Source organism: Grammomys surdaster, unplaced genomic scaffold, assembly GCF_004785775.1.
Source record: "Grammomys surdaster isolate TR1022 unplaced genomic scaffold, NIH_TR_1.0 187, whole genome shotgun sequence".
Classification (NCBI taxonomy): domain Eukaryota; kingdom Metazoa; phylum Chordata; class Mammalia; order Rodentia; family Muridae; genus Grammomys; species Grammomys surdaster.
The window spans coordinates 6638648-6646276 of NW_021604632.1; the positions used below are offsets into that span (position 1 = coordinate 6638648).

Genomic DNA, 7629 nt, shown 5'->3' on the forward strand with positions numbered 1-7629 from the left:
ACAAGGAAAAAAAAAAACCCTAAATCTGAGGCCTATTTGAGGTGAATTTGCTGATCGTTAAGCTCATTACATCTAACCTTGTAACAGATAGATGAACATCATCGAAGCAGAAGGAACACTGGTAATCACTCAGTCTCAACGCTGCACAAGGCAGTGGGGACCCAGCAATGAAGGTGTACCTCCATGTGGTGGAAAAAGATGTTAATGAGATACATTGACCTTTTAATTAAGAAATAAGACCCCATACATTAGGAGGAGGATTTGACCAAGTTGTCCCTCTCTCTCTTTCTCTCTCTCTCTTTCTCTCTCTCTCCTTCTCTCTCTCTGCCTCTGCCTCTCTCTCTCTCTCTCTCTCTCTCTCTCTCTCTCTCTCTCTGTGTGTGTGTGTGTGTGTGTGTGTGTGTGTGTGTGTGTGTTATGGGTAGTCGAGAGGTATCAATGTTGATACTTTTTTCCACCGCTTGCCACACACACAGGGTCTCTCTAAACCAAGCTCACGGATAAACCGGGCAAGCCTGTCAGCAATCTCTGACGGCCTGCCTGTCTGTCTTCACCGTCCCGAGCCTTCCCAGCGCTGGCTTACAGCTGCCATCATGTACTTGGCTGCAGGGAATGCAAACTCAGGTCTTTGTGTGAGTTTGCACAGCAAATGCCCCTACCCCCTGAGCTGCCTACTCAGCCCTAACCAGGCCTTTTCTACCGTCCTTTGAACGTTCTGATGAGTGCCTGGACAGCCCATAGAAAATTTGATTGCTTTAGGATGACAAAAGTAAACAGAACAGCAACCATCCATTTTTTAAGATAAGCACACCTGTCTTCTATAAAAGGTAGCAAGTTTCATATAATCCGCAACAAGTCAACAGAACTCCCCTGTCGCCTCTTGCTCTATTTCCATGGACTGTGTGCTTGGTTGTCAGTTCACTTGTTCCCAGACAGCCTGGTATCTACTTGTGTAGGATGTGGAGCTGTTTGCACAGGAAAGGTAGAAAGATCAAAAGTGATCCATGTTGATCGTTAATTCTTTGCAAAGCTGTGTGCCGGGCAGTAAACGGAGCAGAGTGCCCCTCTGTCTGCGATGGCTCAGCCTTCACGCTCTCAGACGTTTTTATGGCGAACCCCAGGAGACTGCCTTCTTTCTATTCCTTGAGGTAATCCTGTCCTAATTTGATCTTCACCATCTGTCAGAATCATAACGGCCATTTATGCAGCTACTTCAGTAATAGATAGCAAACTGTTCGTGTCCACTGACTAACGTTCCTGGAAAAAAATCCAGTTTAGAACGGACACTAAGCATTGAGCTCTGCTCACCTAGAGCTTAACTTGTTTAGAAAGTAATCTGTTATTCCTTAACCCCATCGTTGTTGGAATCATTAATTGCTATTTTATGGTTTCTATTTAAGGTTTGAACAGCTACACCTATTCCTTAGGATCCTGTGATCTTTACTTGCTCTTGAATAAAGCCTAACATCTTTGTTGTTGTTGTTAAAGACACTTTCTCACGATAGCCAGGATGTCCTTGAAATCACCATGTACTAAGGCTAACCTTGAATTTTTGATCTTCCTGCTTCTAGCTACAGTGTTCTGGGATTACAGGTATGCCGTACCATGGATGGTTTGTGTAGACCTCAGCATTCAATTCGAAGCTTTGCACACACTAGATAAACATTCCTCACCAAGCCACATCTCCACCTCTGAAGCCTTTCATTTTTAAAATGTCCATATGTTGCAGCCAAAACATTGAATAATGTTGATTATTTGTACCCCTGAAAGGCTCCTGACTTTAGGTGCACACTTGATGGATCGTCTTTGCATTTTAACTGGTTCCTAGGCTTTCTTTATGAAAGTGGTACCCAGGAACTCTGGCCCTCACTGCCTGCCTGCCTTGCCAGCAAATGATTTAAATCTTTGTAAGAGATTTTAAAACAATAAATAACCTAAACAACAAAATTCTTATCACTACACAGCATAAGCTTGCGGGCTGGTGATGTTGTCCAGTGGTAGAGTAATTGTCCAGGGTGCACAAGGCCTAGGGTTCGATTCCTTGCACCGGAAAAACAAAAGCAGTGTTGGTCATATGTTAATGGGGTCATGTTGCTTTTGTTTTGGTTTTGGATGATCACGATTTTGTTCCTCCTTCTCACCCTGAAAAGCTGTCGACTTGGACTTTAATCTTTACATTGTGGTAGGTGGGGGTTTCTCGTCTTGCTTCTGTACTTGGAAACTACATCTTTGAACTTAAGTACCATGAAGACATGGACTGTAATCCCCCAGCCTCACCCCAAGGTGCAGTGCTTTAGGCCTATTGCTCTCAATTGTTTGTCATAAACTGAAGTCTCCCTCCCTCTAAGAAGCCCCCGGATGCCCCTGTGTGTTTCATTCATCTGAAACTTAGCTATCTCTGTCTCCTCTCAACAACCCCTTTGGTTTATCCAGCTGTCGTCATTCATGATATATTGATTTTTTTCATAAAGGTGTGAATTGAAGTAATAGCGCATACACACACACACACACACACACACACATATATATATATACTTTAGATTTTTTTCATAAAGGTGTGAATTGAAGTAATAGTGCATACACACACACACACACACACACACATATATATACTTTAGCACCTAGAAATAAGCTTTGTTTTTTTTTAATTTATTTGTGTACATCAAGTTGGTTTGTGATTAAATGCACTGTGTGTTGGTTTCCAACATAACTGCTCCCATAGAGAACTCTGGATTCTTTATGGAATGCATAGGGAAGAAGAACATTTTGTTTTTGCTACTTTTACAGTAAGGATGGCCCACAAAGACATTAGACTTTAATCTTGACCACAGTAAACATACACACACATATACACGTATATACATACACACATGCACGCGCACATCCACCCCCATGCACTCAAACAATTGAGAACTTTAAATCTAAGAAAATATTGGTATGATTTAGATGATTTAGTTCAAGAAGTTTTCAATATACCTGGACTTTTTAATACCTCATTTTTTAGTATTGATTTTTATGTCAATTTTGGTATAATATGTTTTGTTCTGAATTTATCAAATATAGTCTTAACTAAGAATCATTATTTGTTATAGAAAGCAATACAAGAAACACAATGCTATCATACTTGTCATGCTTCTGGCTAAACAGATGTGGCATTTAACTTTCCAGGTAACAGTAAAAATGTTTTGTGGAGAGAGTAAATGTCCGCTATGCTGAAAATTCCAAGAAGTTTGAAACTTAGACGGTTGGGGCTATAGTTCACTGGTAGAGGGTTTACATAGCATGTGTGACAATTCTCCATACAATCTTGAGCACCCTTCCCCACCAAAGTTGAAAAATTTCTAAGATCTCCTGATGTTCCTCGTATGTGTGAATTGTTTTCTGTCTTATTTATTTATTTATTTATTTATTTATTTATTTAATCTTGCCTTGAGTTTAATTGTAAAAACAGCATAGGACACTGGTCATCTGCAAATAGTGTGTGGGTAGGTGTGTCACAGCAGTCCATCTGTCTTCACACTGGCAGGAGCCTTTTCTATGGGGCTTTCATAGGGGCCTGGGCACCTTTGGGAGCCTGGGCTGGAGCTGAAGTCTGGGCCTTAGCTGGAGCTTTGGCCTTTGCTTTGGTTTGAACCTTGGGCTTTGGTTGGCAGAGCCTACGACCGTAGGCCATGTAGCTTTGAATCAGCTTCCTAAGCTTGGGGTGAGCGATGAAAGCCAGGTGGCTGAGTTTGTGGCTGGGGCCCTTTGGCATCTTGGGCTTGATGGCCTAAGGTCTTACAAGGGCCTTGATGGCCTCTGTGCGTGCACTCACTGCCTTTGCATTGTTGGCCTGCATCTGCTTCAGGCCTTTCTTGTGCTTCTTGGCAAAGTACATGTTCCTCAGGAACTTGGGGTGAATCCCCTTAAGAGATTCATGTCTTTGTGACTGGGGTTTCTTGATGCCGTTTGCGGGACTGGTTGTGTGTGGTGTGGTTCTCGGACTTGGCCATGTCTGCACGGTAACCTACAGCTCCTGCAGCGCCTGGGACCGGAAGGGCATGAATTGTTTCTTTATCAGCTTTCCTCATCACTGCTTTGAGGAGTAATGAATTACACGAGTTTATCAGGAACGATTGGTCATTACCTGTTATAGAATTCTCCCGTGTGAATTTGCCATGGATTCTGAAAAGTATTATGAAGGACTACTTGGAAGATAATTAAGGATATTTTCTTGCTATTCCTATGAAGGTTAAGGTTAGAATTATTGATTGCTTCTTTTTGTCTAGTTATTTCAGGAATTTATCATTTTAAAGATATTACTATTTCATTTTAATACATGGGTAATTTATTCTAATTCTGGTCACTCCATTACAGTCTCCCTTTCCAGCTCCTCAATTGTGCTGTCTCTTCAGAGTTTCCTAAGTTTTTCCCAACCTCAGCTTATTGACCCTTTTACATACTTTGAATTAAACCAGCCAAATATTAAAATAGTTAAGAGAATGGTCCCCATCATGGCATTAGATTTCCATGTTTTATACTTGTCATTTATGTATCTTTGCTATGGAATGAGACTTTTATATTCTCTCTTATTTTGCAATCAGCTTCCAGTACTGCGTTGAAGGAAGTGAGTTTGCTAAAGATGTAATACCACCTAAATTCTTAGAAAGTCTCAGGTAGATCATTCTAACTCTTTCTAGATATATGTACTCACTGAATTATTACCCCTTTTTTGTTACATTGTTTTGGGCCTTTTTTTTCTTTTAGTCCAAGGTCTCAATCTCTATAGCCCCATGCTGGCCTGGAACTCACCCTGTAGTTTAGTCTAGCTTCATGATTATCCTCCTGCCTCAGTGTCCAAAATGCTGCCATTGTAGGATGAGCCACCATGCTGGGCATTTTTGGTCACTTTTCCTTACTGGGGTGACATTTGTAGAGGTGCACATAGTAAGAATCCAAGGGGTCTATTAAATTAGTCTTCCCATGAGGATTTCCAAAGCATCTCCAAGTCCTGAAAATGTCTCCAAATGCCAACCTTAAGATGCTTCCTTTTTGCTTCCCAGTTCACTTCCCCGAGGGCTACTTTATCCATCCATAGCATTTGAATAAGAAATTTTAAAGGAGTCAAGTATTTCCTTTGTCTTAGTATTCTGTTGGCGTGAAGAGATACCATGACCTAAGCAACTCTTATAATAGAAGGCATTTGACTGGGGGCTGGTTTAGAGCTCCAGAGGTTTATTCCAATATCATCATGGTGGGGAACATGGCGGTGTGCAGTCAGAAATAGCTAAGAGCTGCATTCTCATCCATAGTTGGAGGTGAGGGATTGAGGGCTGTGAAGTGGGAGCACCTGGGCCTGGCATCGTCTTTTGAAACCTCAAAGCCCATCCCCAGTGACACACTTCCTCCAACAAGGTCACACCTTCTTTAACAGGACCACACCTCCTAACCCTTTTCAAATAGTGTCACTCCCTGAAGACTAAGCATTCAATGTATGAGCCTGTATGGGCCATTTGTATTCAAACCACCACAGTCCATAAAACTTGGGTGTAGGTTGTTCCAGTAACTTAGAAGAGTCCTTGCTTAACTTAGTTATTGACAAAAAGGGAACTCACACAGGATTTAGCTCCGTTCTGTATAATTTTTCTATTATCATTCCTTTTGCTGTAGATCACTAATCTCTATTCCAGGCTCATTAATCAAATTCTAAGATGTGCTGTGGTAAGACTTAAGTCCCTCCTTTTGTACTAAATTCACCATCACTAGGTGTTATCAGGTAATGTGTGACCAAAATGAAATAGTAGGGTTTTAATGCCGCCATTACACACTATGTCAGATCAAAACCAAGGCGCAATCCTTTCATTTTCTTGGGATCTATTCAATGTCGTGAAAGTTTATTAAATAATAATTAGGCATTGCAAAACATTTGATGATACTGCTGCCTTTTTAGGTCGCCATTGTAAATTAAACCCTGGATTTTGTGAGAAGTGTATGGAGCTTGACACGAATTCAGTAAAAATTAGGGCTGCTAGTAATTAGCTGGCCGTGCATTTCATAGCCAATTGAATAGGAGTCAACAGGGAGTGCATAGGTTTCATGGACTCAATGTTGGCTTATAAGACCCAAGGTCTCCAGTCATTTTACCTTGAGATCCTAGAGGGAGGAGCATGTGGGTTGATCTGCTCATTTTTTTGAAGATATGTTTAGCTTCAGACTTCCAAGATCAATCATTTGTTTTACATTTTAAAAGAAAACTAAATCATTATTGATATTTTCATACAAATCTATAGGCATAAATACAAGTACATGCCATTGTTTCTCTATCCCATTGATTAACCCTTTACAGTTGTAGTTTTTTTTTTCCAAGTACTGAATTCACTTACTGGCTTCTCATATAATGACTTGGTTATATTGGCTCCTGTCAACAGCCTCTTTAAAGAAGTAAGGAAGGAGCTAGTTTTGACAGATGTTCAGTTAGTTTCCCAAATGTTCTCTTGATGTGTTTATGGTGATGCTGTATCTGTCTTTCACTGATGCTTAGCTCCTGAGAGCCTCTCCCATTCCCTTACTCTCTGCTCCCTGTACATTTTTAAACTTCATTTCTTTCCCCAACCTTTATTTAACACATTAAACCTTTTGTATACTTGACTTGAAGTGGCATTGTTTGCTTTCTTAAAACTTAGGGTGTCGGGGATCAAGCTCACGTCTTCACTCTTGTGTAGCAGACACTTTGCTCACTGAACTATCGTCCCAGCCCAGCCTGCCCTGTTTCCTAACTCAAAACATTTTACAGTAGCTGTTCTATAATTTGCTTCAATCATTTACTTTTCTTAATTTTTTTTTGAGACAAGGTTTCACTCTGTAGCCCAAGGTGGCCTTGAACACACTATGGCTGGCCTGAAATTTGTAGTGGTGATCCCTCTGTCTCAGCCTCCCAAGTGCTGGGGTTATAGGCATGACCTACCATGGTGAGCTAACATTTACTTTTCAAAAATATAATTTCTGCGTCTAGTTGTTACTGAAAACGTCTCTTAATGGTATAAACTTGATTCATTTGTACCTTTAAATATACTTTCCAATCTGTGTAGGTTAAAAATATAAGATGAAAGACAAGCCACTGGCGATTCGTAATAGAAAATGTTGCTAATTTGGGAATGACAGATACTGAGATATTCTTATGTGATTCTGCTATAGTTGCTTGGATGGTTTAGGAAGAATGGAGTGGGTTTTCAGTTCTTTACCTAAGCCAGTACTCATATCTGTCAGTACCTTTTATTACAACCCCAGCTCTCAAGACAGTTGCTTTTGTTGGGAGGCACACTGTGTATTTCTACATGAGCACATCTCTACTCTCAGAGTGCTGAGAAGAAGAACTGGAGGGTTGGTAGTCATGGCAGTGGGATCAGATCTGAAAGGCACACATAATTCAAAATGCTTCATTACCTTTCTGAAACATGTTCATGATCTCATTCGATGTGGCTTTACTGAAGCAAAAATGCTTGGGGTTGCATTTCTTTTATTGTTTAAGGCTATCATGTAGGCTTGATATTACATTATCTCTATTTTGTCCTTGAACCAGAGCAGATTCCGCTCTAGAGTCACCTAGCGATACGCCTGGCTTCTTAACTCGCTCAAGCACCCTCTCGTCCT

The 7629-nt window shown here is 40.8% G+C and overlaps 1 pseudogene; it reads right to left on the reverse strand.

The window, feature by feature from the left end:
• Positions 1-3535: 3535 nt before the first annotated feature.
• On the reverse strand, positions 3536-3992 carry LOC114622131 (annotated as a pseudogene).
• Between the last annotated feature and the right edge of the window lie 3637 nt (positions 3993-7629).